This window comes from Lithobates pipiens, unplaced genomic scaffold (genome assembly GCF_037356315.1).
Source record: "Lithobates pipiens isolate NorthernLeopardFrog02 unplaced genomic scaffold, aLitPip1_a1.2 Scaffold_18, whole genome shotgun sequence".
NCBI classification, from domain to species: Eukaryota; Metazoa; Chordata; class Amphibia; order Anura; family Ranidae; genus Lithobates; species Lithobates pipiens.
Window position 1 is genome coordinate 136,574,235 of NW_027507758.1, and position 14,676 is coordinate 136,588,910.

Genomic DNA, 14,676 nt, shown 5'->3' on the forward strand with positions numbered 1-14,676 from the left:
TCGCTAACAGTTTCTTTGATAGCGCTTGAATCAGTCGCTGACAGTCAGGTGCTTTTTTCTTGTGAGTCTCAAATCAAAAAAGGTACACTAGTGAAGAGGCCTACACGTTTCTGAACATGACAGATAGTGAAGAGGAAGTCACTCATCTGTCAAATTCAGGCTCAGAATACGAACGATGTAGACAGCAGCGGCACCCTGACAGATAGCTCTGACGATGGAGTTGTGGTCCCTGCCAAGGTCAGGCGTACCAGACCACGTTCTGCTGTCTTTGAGGTGCAAGAACCGCAGGTGATGTGGCGAGTCCCATAAGTGCAGTTCAAGCTGGCGAGGTGGCTAGCACGAGTAGTGTCCAACTGCCGCCAAGAAGAAGACAAACACAGGCCCATCGAGCCCTTCCTGCTGCATTCACCAATCCTAATTGGGAGCTCACCACTTTTGCAGCACCCATACTTCCCCCATTCACTGGTCAACTTGGAACTCGGGTGGAAACAGTTGATTTTACGTCACTTGATTTTTTTTTTTTTTTTTTTTTTATTCGCTGTTTTTTCACCGAAGATCTTTATAGATCTATTGTGGACCAAAGCAATTTATATGCTGGTCTATTCATCGCCGCTAATCCCCAGCTGACCCTTGCCAGAGATTGGAAACCAATTATGGTTTCCGAATTTAAGACCTTCCTGGGCCTAAATAAAAAGAGTTGCGGTCATATTGGTCCAATGACCCAATTCACCATATGCCCGTGTTCTCGGCCTCCATGACCAGGATAGGATACGAGCCTGAGGATACGAGCAGATCTTGCTGTTCATGCACTTCAACGATAATGAACTCTGTCGTCCTCTGGGTGACCCTGAATTTGATCGGCTCTACAAAATTCGGCCCCTCGTAAACCACTTCAACCAATGCTTTGCAGCCTTGTTTATTCCCCATCAAGTTGTCTGCGTTGAGTCCCCGATTAAATTTTCTGCCCGCTTGTCATTCAAATAGTATCTTCCCAGCAAATGTGCCAGATATGGGGTCAAGATGTATAAGCTCTGACAGGGCCAGGCTATACATATAGTTTTATAATTTACAAGGGAAGAGATAGTTACGTAGAGCTGGAGAACTGCCCAGACTACATAGGGAGCGCCGGTAAGATTGTTTGGGACTTGGTGTCACCCTTACTGGGAAAGGGGTACCGCTTGTATGTGGACATTTTTTAATCACTTGTTTGATCACCAAATTGGTGCATGTGGCACTATGCGATCTAATTGTCACAGCTTTGCCCAGCGGCTTGTAGGTTCCCGTCTTAGGCTGGGGGAGAGAGCCTGCTTGAGATATAATAAATTTGCTCACTGTGAAGTGGAGGGATAAGAATGTTTTCGTTCTGTCCTCCCTTCAAGCAGACACGACGGTCCAAATTCCTACGGCGACTGATGTGGCCCACGAATATAACCTTAATATGGGAGGGGTGGACGTCAACGACCAGTTGTTGGCGCCTTACCCAACTGCCCATAAGGCCAGATGCTGGTACAAAAAAAAAAAAAAAAAAAAAAAAAAGTGTCTGTATACTTATTTCAATTGGCTCTGCTGAATGCTCTTGTGCTATACAAAGCTTCAGGACCAACTGGATCCTTCCTTAAAGTCTAGGAAGAGATCACAGCCCTTCTGTTTCCAGGCGGTGCAGTGGCCCACCTTCCCAATCCAAATGCAGCAAGGCGGCTGCATGAGAGGCATCTTCCGCAAGTCCACTCTGGTACCCCTACCCAAAGAAGATGTCATGTCTGTAGAAAGCATGGATATAGGCACGACACCCTCTTTTAATTGTCCCCAAGTATTAGCGTAGGGTACAGCACTACACAGTCCTAGGCACACATACACAGGGTCTCAAAAGATGTGATGGCCATCACATTTTGAGACCCTAATCTGCAAAGTTCAGTTTACAGTTTTTTTTTTTTTTAGTTTTTTTTTGTTTTGTTTTTTCACTTTTATAAAAACAACACACAGAAAATAAAAAAGCCAGAAATGGTTGTGGTTTTATTTTCCTTCTCTCTATTGTTCTCTCTCATGTTCACTCACTATTGTTCAATATCTATCGTTCGCTCTCGGTTTTATTTTTACTACGTTTTATTGCATTTGCTTTGGAGGTATGGTATATTATACTGTAATGTTTGTTTTATTGTTAACCATCATTTGCAGCATGGGTTTATTTATCTCGACAGCAACAGCGCTTGCTCCCACGATACGTAAAGCCGTGACTCCAGTGCTGTCGGATGTGGATTTCTCCACCACAGTTAAAAATAAATAAATAAATAAATAAATAAATAAAAACACCACCCAACACCTGTCACTAACTATTGCTATCGTAGGGGATATTTACATTCCCTGAGATAACAATAAAAATAAAGTGAAAGGAACAGTTTAACAATATAATAAAGCTAAAATTAAAAAAGCACCCCTGTCCCAACATGCTCACGCGCAAAGGCCAACGCAAGCGTCGATCTAGTGTCATATCGAAACAGCAATTGCACCATGCATGTGATGATGCATCAACACGAAGGTCAGATCAAGGGCAGCAATTAGCAGTAGACCTCCTCTGTAAATCTAAAATGGTAAGCTGTAAAGGCTTTTAAAAATATATGTAGCTTGTCGCCTCTGCACGTTTGTGCACAATTTTAAAGCATGTCGTGTTTTGGATCCATGTACTCGGCATATGATCATATTTTTTATTTTCTCAAACATTTGGGCAATATAGTGTGTGGTTTAGTGCATTAAAATAAAAAAAAAATAAAAAAAAGTGTGTGTGTGTGTGTGTGTGTATGTATATGTTTGGGGGTTCGAAGTAATTTTCTTGCGCAAAAAAAAAAAAAAAAAAAAAAAAAAAAAAAAAAAAAAAGATAAAAAAAAAACTTACCGGTAACCTTTTCCAGGAATCTTTTCAGGACCACACCATAGAGATACTGACCCCTCCCCTCTTAGGAAATTCCGCCATTCAATATTTTAATCTCATCGTCCCGCCGGCCCCTCAGTTCTTCAAGAGTACCTCCGGCCAACTGGGGAGACACAAGAATAAGTCATACAAATCTTTATCTTACCCAACGCTCTTATGCGATGATTTCTCATAGATAGCCAACAATTTGGGTGGGTACCGGTGCTGACCTGAAAGATTCCTGCAAAAAGGATGTTATCGGCAAGTAACTCAGTTTTTTCCCATTCATCTTTCAGGACAGCACCATAGAGAGGATAAGCGAGCACCTTACCTTAAGGGTGGGACTACTCCCTGTAGCACTTTACGCCCAAAAGCCTGGCCTTTGGCTGACAGCAGGTCCAACCTGTAGTGCTTCACAAACGTGGCAAAACTGGACCACGTTGCAGCCCTACAAATCTGCTCCGGAGAAGCACCAGCCCACTCTGCTTGAGAAGTCGCCACTGCCCTGGTGGAATGTGATTTGTTCCTCTCCAGGGAGTTCCAACTCCCCCCCATTAGAGAAGCCTGACTGATGGCCAACCTTAACCATCTGGCTAACGTATGTTTAGAGGCCCTGTTTTGTACCAAGTACTGAAGGACGCACCTTCTAACGTCCAATTTGTGAAAAATATGTTCCCTCACAGGATTCGAACAGAAGGTAGGTAACAATTTCCTGACCTCTGAAAACTAGAGGCCATCTTCGGCGAAAAAGCCGGATCAGTTTTAAAAATCAAAATCTGTGAAAACCTGAAAAAAATAAAAAAGAAGGTGCCCTAATAGAAAAGGCTTAGAGTTCGCTCACTCTCCTTGCTGTGGTGATCACCACCAAAAACAGTTTTGAGGGTGATAAACTTCAACATACAGGGTGCCAAAGGTTCAAAAGGATCCCCTGTAAGGGCCTGTAAAACTAAAGAAAGTTCCCACACTGGGAAAGAGGAAATTGATTCTGGCTGGCCTCTGCCTGCCTAAGGCTCTAAAAAACCTAGCTATCCAAGGATCTATTGCTAGCAGCTTCTTCAGGAAAATGCTCAGGGCAGACACCTGTCCTTTTAAAGGCGCTAAGGGCTAATCCTTCGTCCGCTCCTGCCTGCAGAAATTCCAATACCGCTACAGAACTGCGTACATCGAAGGAGCATTCTGTGTACCAACTATTGAAGCGCTTCCACACCTTTAGGTAGATAGCTTGCGTCTCCCTTTTTCTGCAATTTAGGAGGGTCGCCACTAGTCGATCCGAGAAACCCTTGACCTTTAACAATTCCTCCTCAGTAGCCAAGCTGCGAGAATCCATCGCTCCACCTGGGGGTAACAGATCAGACCCTGAGAAAAGGAGATCCTCCTGAATAGACAGAATCAAGGGAGATTCCACCGCTAGACCCATCAAGATGGAGAACCACGGCCTCCTGGGCCAGTGTGGTGCTATCAGAATGAGGGTTTTGTCTTCCGACTGAAATTTTCTCAGAACTGCTGGAATCAGTACAGGGGGGGGATGCATAACACCTTGAGAAAAGCCAGCTCTGAGCTAGTGCATCCACCCCAGCTGCTCCATCCCATCTGTTTAAGGAAGAGAACAGACACTCTTTGGGGTTTACCCTCGAAGCAAATGGGTCCACACAAGGTACCCCCCACTTCTGAGCGATCATCTCAAAGATTTCCTGGTTCAAAACCCAGGTCGCCCTCCCTCAGCATCTTTCTGCTGAGGAAATACGCTACTTGGTTTTGTTCCCCCTTCAAATGTATTGTCGAAAGGAAGAGAATGCCTGCTTCGGCCCACCTGAGGATGGATTCCACCAGAACCCACAAGGATCTGCTCCTGGTACCCCCTTGCCTGTTGGTGTAGGCCACCGATGAGGAGTTGTCCGAACGGACCCGCACATGCTCTCCCAGGAGTTCCCTCTGAAAAGCTCTAATAGGCCAAGTCTATTGTTCTCAGATCCCTCCAGTTCAGGGACTTCTCTGCATCTTCTCTCCTCCAAGTACCTTGCATCATCCTGAAATCCAGGTGTGCTCCCCAATCCGTGTCGCTTGCATCGGTCGTGACAGTCCTGGACACTGGAAGGACCCACTCCAGGCCCTGTGAGAGATTGAACAACTTTTTCCCCACCACCAGAGGGACCTCTTGACCTGGCTCAGCACAGATATTAGGGAGTCCAGGGACCCTGGACTGTGATCCCAGACCTTCAAGATAAACAGTTGTAGAGGGCGAAAATGCAGCCCTACCCACTGAACTGCTGGGAGCGTGGAAGTCAGTAATCCCAAAGTTGACATTGCTTTTCTTACTGAGACCTGACGGCTGCCCTGGAGCAACAGCATTGCTTTGTCCACCTTCTGGATCTTCCCTACTGGAAGGAACACTTTTTGCTTTGTTGAATCCAACACATAACCCAGAATGGCTCCATCCCAAAAGGTCACCTAACTGGATTTTTCCAGGTGCAAGAGCCACCCCAAGTTTTCTAGGATGTCTCTTGCTACCTGAAGATCCTGGGACAACTGCTCTGGGGAAGAGGCAAACAGAAGTAGATAGTCTAAGCATGCGACTACCGAGATGCTTCTGAGCTGCAAGAAAGCCTGGACCTTCACCATAACAATAGTCCAAAGGGGAGTGGCTTTGAACTGTAAATGAAACGTTCCTTCCTTGGTTTTTACTGTCAGTCTGAGAAACCTTTGATAACTTTCTGCGATTGGAATGTGCAGATAAGTGTCTTTCAAGTCTATTGACGCCCTGAAGCAATTTGGAGGAAGAAGCGCCTTCACTGAATAGACAGAGTCCATCCGGAATCTCCTGTAAGTGATCGAGACATTCAGAGGCTTAAGGTTCATAAGCCTGAACTTTCCCGAAGGTTGGCGGACCACAAAAAATGTGGGAATAAAAGCCTCTGCCTGTCTCCTCGGTCGGAACTCTTATGCCGCGTACACACGAGCGGACTTTTCAACATCCAAAGTCCGACGGACTGATTCCGTCAGACTATTCGATCGTGTGTGGGCTGCAACGGACTTTTGATTCGCAAAAGTCTGACAGACTTTAGAAATGGAACATGCTTCAAATTTTAAGTAGCACGGGGAAGGAAGACAAAATTGTTTCTTTTGGCGTCCCTGCTTCTATGTGTGCTTTAAATTTGAGTACGTCAACTGTGACCGCCATGGCAGGTTTAAGATTTCCCTGTGACAAATCCCAGGACTGCTTCAAAAGAGAGTCTATCCTTCTGTCCATGGGATCTGAAAGAACCCCCATATCCTCAAAGGCCAAGTCCTTATGCCTGGAAACCTGTGAAAAGCCAGCATCTAGTCTAGGAGATTTGTTCCAGACTAGAGTCTCTCCTTCAAAGAGAAACCTCAGTTTCAAAGCTCTTGAAAAGAGAGAATGGAAAGATCCTGAGAGGAAACCTTTATTTATGGTTTCGACCAAGATATCATGGACCATGAAATCCCACCTTTTCTGTTCCCCTAGACCTTTGTACATCTGGTTATGGAGTGATAAAACCTTCTTTTCCTCCTGTATCTCCAAACTGGTGTGGATAGCTCCCAAGAGATCCTCCACTTCGTCAAGGGAAAGTTCATAGCTAGAGGTTCTTATGGATTCCCCATCCACCTCCTCTGCATCCGACTTCCCTTGGGAATCTGAAGCAGCGCTGTTTGGCTCCTCCTCATTTTCCTCTCTGGGGCCCCCTGGTCTCTCTCCACTAACAGAAGGAGTATCCACTGGGCTAGGTGCGACACTCTGCTGCACTGGTGAAGGATTGCTCTGGGCTTGCGGCAACTGGAAGCTAGAAAAAAATAAATAAAAAAAAAGTGCTTTAAATGACTGAAAAATGCTAGCAAGCCCCTTGACAGATGCAGACAGATCCATACCCCGTTTTGCTGCCTGCTCCCTGACTAATCCCTCAATGCACATTGATCCAGGATTCCCCCATGCTGAGAGGGAGAGGGAGAATCCTATCAGTGCCTTTACAGAGGACCACCAGGAGTGCCTCTGCAGGACCAACCAGCACCAGGGTTCCAGATAGACTCCCCCGTGAAGATATCGGGATTAGGTAAGGGAACACCACCCAGGGTTCACTTACCTTAGTATGGCTGGTGCTATTGTCTCCCGGAGCCGTTCGCAAGACCTCTGCCTCTGACATGTTCGCTGAGGATAACAAACATTAGTGCCCCCCCCGACAGCTGACTCTACAGCAAACACGGCCGCAGCATCCGAACTATCGGTCCGTTTTCTGTCCCGTGTCTGGAACCGGAAGACCCAGGATCATCGGAAGTGCCCGACGTCGCCAGTCATCCGGCCTGGCCATAGAGCTTCACATGTTGGCTGCCTGAACAGGCAGGAAAGATCCTGAGCACTTCCCACAGCACCCCCCTGGGTGAAAGAACGCGGATCTCCTCAGCTGTCCTCCTTTCCCAAGAGAAGCTGAGGTGCGCCAAACCACAGTTTTAAACAGGTAACAGCAGCTCCCCAGCCTTTACCTGACTGAAAGTGTGTGAGAGAGATAGAGAGACCTGACTTTCCCCCACCCCAGAAAGATTTTGGCTTCAGCCTCTCTGGCTGTCCAGCCACAGCTCCCTAGCAGTGTCTCCCCACTGAAGGAAACACCTGAACTGAAGGGCCTGCAGGACGGTGAGATTTAAATATTGAATTGGAAGGCGTGTTTCCTAAGAGGGGAGGAGCCAGTGTCTCTCTATGGTGCTGTCCTGAAAGATGAATCGGTAAATATTTTTTTATTGTAAAAAAAAAAAAAAAAAAAAAAAAAAAAAGTGTCAGAAAGGGCTGTGTCTTCAAGTGGTTAGAAGAATGGGTGATGTGTGACATAAGCGTTTAAATGTTGTGCATAAAATGCCAGGATAGTTCAAACCCCCCCCCCACCCGACCCCTTTTTGAAAAGTAGACACTCCAAGCTATTTGCTGATATCCCATAGACTCAACGTGCCTATTTTATATTTTAAACAAGTTTCGGGAAAATTACACTTTTTTGCACAAAGTTGTCACTAAATGATATATTGTTCAAACATGGCATTGTTATATATGTGTAATTACACCCCAAAATACATTCTGCTGCATCTCCCAAGTACAGGGATACCACACGTGTGGGACTTTTTGGGAGCCTAGCTGCACAGGACCCCGAAACCAATCACTGCCTTCAGGATTTCTAAGGGTGTAAATTTTTGATTTCACTCCTCACTACCTATCACAGTTTCAAAGGCCATAAAATGCCAAGATAGCACAACCTCCTCCCCAAATGACCCAATTTTGGAAATTACACTCCCCAAGCTATTTGATGGGAGGCATGTTGAGTCCATGGAATATTTTATATTTTGCTTTTCACTAAATTATCTATTGCTAAAACAGCCATGGGCATATGTGAATTTACACCCCTGAGTACAGGGATACCACATGTGAGATTTTTTGGGAGCCTAGCCATGTACAGGACCCCACCCAAAAACCAGTCACCACCTAGCACACCCCCCCCCCCCAAATGACCCCATTTTGGAAAGTAGACACCCCTAGGTATTTGCTAAGAGGCACTGTGAGTATTTTGCAGATCTCATTTATTTTTGAAAATGAAGAAAGAAAAGAAAAAAACATTTTTTTTTTCAATTTTCAAAACGTTGACAATAAGCGAGATCTGCAAAATACTCAACATGCCTCCCAACAAACAGCTTGGGTGTCCACTTTCCAAAATAAGGTCATGGGGGGGGGGGGGGGGGGGGGGGGTGTGCCATATGAGCATTTCATAGCCTCCAAAACTGATAGGTAGTGAGGAGTGAAAAAAAATTTACACCCTTAGAAATCCTCAAGGCGGTGCTTTGTTTTCGGGGTCCTGTACACGGCCAGGCTCCCAAAAAGTCTCACACATGAGGTATCCCCATACTCAAGAGAAGCAGCAGAATGTATTTTGTAATTCCACATATAACCATGGCATGTGTGAGCAATATATAATTTAGTGACAACTTTGTGTAATTTTTCCTTTTGTCATTTTTCAATCAGTGACAAAACAAAACCAAAAAAAAAAACAAACATAAAAATAAAATAAAAATTCAATGGGCTCAACATGCCTCTCAGCAATCTGTTTGGGGTGTCTACTTTCCAAAATGGGGAGTTGTACTACCCTATTTTAGCACCTCAAGAAATGAGAAAGCTAGTCATAAAGTAAAAACTGCGTAAATTCCAGAAAATGTACCCTAGTTTGTAAATGCTATAAAAAAAAAAAAAAACTTTTTTGTACAAACAAATATACACTTATTGACATTTTTTTTACCAGAGACATGTGGCTGAATACATTTTGGCCTAAATGTATGACTAAAATCGAATTTATTACATTTTTTTGGACAATATTTTTTCCCCCAAATTTTCAGATAGATTATATATAATCAAAAAATACAAAATTGCAGAGGCAATCAAACACCATCAAAAGAAAGCTCTACCTGTGGGGAAAAAAAAAAAAAAAGATGAAAATTTCATTTTGGGTATAGCATTGCATGACCGTGCACTTACCAGTTAAAGCAGTGCCAAATTGTAAAAAGTGCTCCGGTCATTGAGCAGCCAAATCCTCCGAGGACTGAAGTGGTTAAAAATATATATTTTTTTTATTGGTTTGGTTTTTGGGTTTTCACCAGCTGCAAGCCATATTCATCAAAATTAAAAAGAAATAAACACTTGAAATATATAAGGCCCCTTTCACACGGGACGGATCCATGATGATCCGCCCCACGAACATCTGCTTGCTCAGCGGGGATCGCTCCGTTGATGCAGGGACCGCCCCGTCAGATCTCCGCTCTCCTCCATGAGTGATTGTATGAACACGGACCGTCTGTCCGTGTTCATCTGATCCGCTCTGCAGACAGATAGAAAAATAGGATTTTCCTCCATCTGCAGTATCGGACCATAGTGGAGATGGAAGATATCGGGTGTCAGCGGATGTTCATCCGCTGACACCCACTATCCCATAGGGATGCATGCATGTATGTCCTTATTATTTCATCCAAAAACGGATGGATGAAATACGGACATGCGGTCCACATGTGTGAAAGGGGCCTAACTGTGTGTAATGAATCTATATAATATACGAGTTCCACTTTTTGAACTGAATTACTGAAATAAAATTAACTTTTTGAGATGCACTGGTGCATTGTAGAGATGTCAGAATAGAAATGTGACAACGAGGTCTCTTTAGTCTTAAAGCTGTCAGGGTAGTATGTAGTGACAGGGACTCTTCAGGCTTATAGATGTCAGGGTCTCTTCATTCTAATTGGTGACTGTGTAGAATGTGGTGACGGGGACTCTTCAGTCCTACAAATGTTGGGGTGGAACGTGCTGGCGGGCTAGAGCGTAGCGACAGGGTCTTATTGGCGACGGGACAGAACATGGCGACGGGCCCTTTTCAGTCCTACCGATGTTGGCGTAGAACATTTTGATGGGACATTCTTCAGTCCTATAAATGTTGGGGCAAAATATGGTAGGAAGTGGTGACGAGGCCTCTTCAGTCCTATAGATGTTGGGGTAAAACCTGGTGATGGGGTCTCTTCAGTCTTATTGGTGACAGGGTAGAATATGGTGTCGGTGCCTCTCCAGTCCTATAGGTGCCAGGGTAGAATGTGATGCCAGGGTAGAAAGTGGTGCCAGGGTCCCTTCAGTCCTATAGATGTCAGGGTAGAAAGTGGTGCCAGAGTCCTATAGATGTCAGGGTAGAAAGTGTTGCCAGAGTCCTATAGATGTCAGGGTAGAAAGTGGTGCCAGAGTCTCTCTATTCTTATAGATGTCAAGGTAGAAAGTGGTGCCAGGAGTCTCTCTATTCTTATAGATGTCAAGGTAGAATGTGATGATAGGGTCTCTTTAGTCGTGCAGCTTTTATAGGAGTGAGGTTATGGAGGGTATGAGGAGGGGGGGTCTCAGCTATAAGCTTTAGTGTCAGTCAGCCGGTATAGTTAAGTGGTGACACGCAGGCGACAGGACAGAACGTGGCGATGGGATCTTTTCAGTCCTATAGATGTTGGGGTAGAACGTGGCGATAGAACGTAGTGACAGGGTCTCTTCAGTCTAATGCCCCGTACACACGATCGGAAATTCCGCCAGCAAAAGTCTGATGTGAGCTTTTGGTCAGAAATTTTGACTGTGTGTATGCTCCATCGGACTTTTGCTGGCGGAATTTCCACCAGCAAAAGATTGAGAGCAGGTTCTCTATTTTTCTGATGGAAAAGGTTCCGATCGGAAATTCTGATCGTCTGTAGCAATTCCAACACGCAAAATTCCTACGCATGCTCGGAAATAATTCGACGCACGCTCGGAAGCATTGAACTTAATTTTCTCGGCTCATCGTAGTTTTGTACATCACCGCGTTCTTGATGGTCGAAAGTTCAGAAAACTTGTGTGTGACTGTGTGTATGTATGCCAAGCTTGACAGGAATTCCGCCAGAAAAACTGTCCAAGATTTTTCCCATGGAAATTCCGCTCCTGTGTATGGGGCATTATAGTTGTCAGAGTAGAATGTGGTGACAGGGTCTCTTCAGTTTTATTGGCGTCGGAACCTCGTCAGTCCTTAGGTGCCAGGGTAGAACATGGTGCAAGGGCCTCTTCAGTCCTATAGATGTCAGGGTAGATCGTGGTGACGGGGTCACGTCAGTCCTACAGATGTTGGGGTAGAACGTGGCGTCAGGGTCTCTTCAGTATGATTAGTGACAGAACAGAACATGGCGGCGGGACCTCTTCAGGCCTATAGATGATGGGGTAAAACATGGTAGAACATACTGGTGGGGTAGAATGTAGCGACAGGATCTCTTCAGTTAGTTGTCAGGGTAGAATGTGGTGATAGGGTCTCTTCGGTCTTATTGGCGATGGAGCCTCTTTAGTCCTACAGATGTTGGGGTAGAACGTGGTGACAGGGTCGCTTCAGTTTTATTAGTGACAGAACAGAACGTGACGGCGGGACCTCTTTAGGCCTATAGACATTGGGGTAGAATGTGGCAACAGGGCAGAACGTGACGATGGAGCCTCTTCAATCCTATAAATGTTGGGGTAGAATGTGGCAACAGGGCCTCTTCAGTCCTATAGATGAGGTAAAACATGGTAGAACATACTGGTGGGGTAGAATGTAGCGACAGGATCTCTTCAGTTAGTTGTCAGGGTAGAATGTGGCGACAGGGTCTCTTCAGTCTTATTAGTGATGGAACAGAACATGGGGGCGGGACCTCTTTAGGCCTATAGATGTTGGGGTAGAATGTGGCGACAGGGCCTCTTCGGTCCTATAGATGTTGGGGTAAAAAGTGGTAGAACGTGCTCTTCAGTTAGTTGTCAGGTTAGAATTAAGTCTTATTGGCGACGGGGCCTCTTCAGTCCTATAGATGTTGCGGTAAAACATGGTGACGGCGTAGAACATGCTGGTGGGGTCTCTTCAGTTTTATAGTTGTCTGGGTAGAATGTGGCGACAGGGTCTCTTCAGTCTTACTGGCGACAGGGTATAACATGGCGACAGGGTATAACATGGCGACAGGGCCTCTTCAGTCCTACAGATGTTAGGGAAGAGCATGGTGACAGGGCCTCTTTAGTCTTATTAGTGACAGGACAGTATGTGGTGACAGGGTCTCTTTAGTCGTGCAGCTGTTATAGGAGTGAGGATATGAGGAGGGGGGGAGTCTCAGTTACCAGCTGTAGTGTCTGTCAGTCAGCCATGTTGTTGGTAAAGTTAAGTTGTGATACGCAGGCTGGTAAAAGGGAGAGGAGGGGGTTGGGGAGTAGAAGGCACACACAATAAGAGGCCGAGCACTCACCAGAGAGGAGCACTCCAGCCCCCTACACGGGGATTACACCGCAAGCTCCACCAACCGTCCCGCCTGTCGGACAGCCCAGCACAGGAAGTAATAAGAAGGACAAGACTTCTAGCAGGAAGTAAAGGCAGTGACAGAAATACCAAAAGGAGTCTGGTTGCAGACTGGAGCTCCACGTTTGACAGGAAACATGTGACCTCCACTCACACTACACCTTTTTTTTTTTAAATGAACTTTAATGTCACAAACATTTAAGAGACACAACGCGTGGAAGTGGAGGACACGTTTCCTGTCAATTTGAGTCTGCATTTCCCCAAAGGTATCTGACTGCATACTGGAGCTCCACTCTCCACAGGAAACGTGGCCTCCACAGTTAGTTAGTTAGTTCGTTTTTTTTGTTAATAAACTTTAACCTTTTCGCTGCCAGAGCTGTTTTTGTAATTTTTGCAGACATGTTTAAAAAAAATCATTTTCCGCCTGAAGATTACCTAAACCCCCCCCCCCCCCCCCCCAAACATTACATATTTTCTAAAAGCAGACACCCTAGAGCAGGGGTCTCAAACTGGCTGCCCTCCAGCTATTGCGAAACTACAAGTTCCATCATGCCTCTGCCAGTGGAAGTCATGCTTGTAACTGTCAGCCTTGCAATGCCTCATGGGACTTGTAGTTTTGCAACAGCTGGAGGGCTGGCAATTTGAGACCACTGCCCTAGAGAATAAAATAGTGGTAGTTCCAATTTTTTATGTCGTCACAAATGTTTAGGAAATGCAACATTTCAGTAGAAAACACTAAAGTAAATTTAAAGGGAAAACAATTGCAATGTGATTACCCACATTTTTGGTAAAACATAAAAGATGAGGATGCACCGAGTACATAGATATCCAACATGACAAACCTTCAATTTGCGTGTGACCATGAAATGATGACAAACTTCTGTACCCTATAATTTCTATAAGAGATGCTCCAAAAGCCCCCTATCAGTTTAGTGTTACGGAAGCGGTCTGGTGCTAGAAATATCGCTCTCACTCCGGCGTGTGCGGCGATATGCAACTTGTATCGCAATCAATCTTTTCAAGCATAGGTGCCCCTGACATGTGTGTTTACCTTCATACATGTGTATATGTGGGGGTGGTGGGCATCTCAGGGGATTTTATGTGCTTGGGTGTAACTTTCGTTTTTTGCTTAATTTTTTTTTCCATCACATAGGGGACAAAAATTAATTATTTGGTAATAGGTTCTCTTTAGCAAACTTCAGCCCCAGACCATTTGGCTGGCAAAAGACCAGAGTGTTTTTGCAATTCAGCACTGCGTTGCTTTAACTGACAATTGCTTGGCTGTGCAACGTGGCTCCCAAACAGTGACGTCCTTTTTTTCCCCCACAAATAGAGCTTTCTTTTGGAGGTATTAGATCACCCCTGTGGTTTTTTATTTTTTGCGCTATTAACAAAAAATTTAGAAAAAAAACACATTTTTTTTCCTACTTTTTGCTATAATAAATATCCCCCAAAAATATATAAAAAACATATTTTTTCCTCAGTTTAGGCCAATATGTATTCTTCTAAATATTTTTGGTAAAAAAAAGTCACAATAAGCGCTTATTGATTGGTTTGCGCAAAAGTTATAGCATCTACAAAATTGGGGATAGTTTATGACTTTTTTATTAATAATTTTTTTTACTAGTAATGGCGAGCGATCAGCGATTTTTATCTTGACGACATTATGGCAGACTAATCGGACACTTTTGGCTCTATTTTGTGACCATTCACATTTATACAGTGATCAGTGTGATTAAAAATGCATTGATTACTGTGTAAATGTGACCTAGACGGGTTAAGTGTGTCCTAGATTCTAACTGTGGGGGGAGGGGCTATATGTGACACGACACTGATCACCGCTCCCGATTACAGGGAGCCCTGATCAATGTCCTGTCACTAGGCAGAATGGGAAATGCTTGTTTACATCAGCATTTCCCTGTTCTTCCTCTC

At 44.8% G+C, this 14,676-nt stretch overlaps 1 protein-coding gene across 3 annotated transcripts in view; it reads right to left on the bottom strand.

Annotated features, from left to right (window-relative positions):
* The window catches only part of CUNH6orf120 (chromosome unknown C6orf120 homolog), a 35,623-nt gene extending 22,768 nt beyond the window's left edge, over positions 1-12,855 (bottom strand). The window contains exon 1 of one of the 3 annotated variants that reach the window (XM_077486166.1): positions 12,695-12,855. The gene's annotated coding sequence lies outside the window, so the exon portion shown is untranslated. The remainder of the gene's footprint in view (positions 1-12,694) is intronic. The other 2 variants (XM_077486168.1, XM_077486165.1) reach the window with 2 other exon arrangements.
* Positions 12,856-14,676: the final 1,821 nt, after the last annotated feature.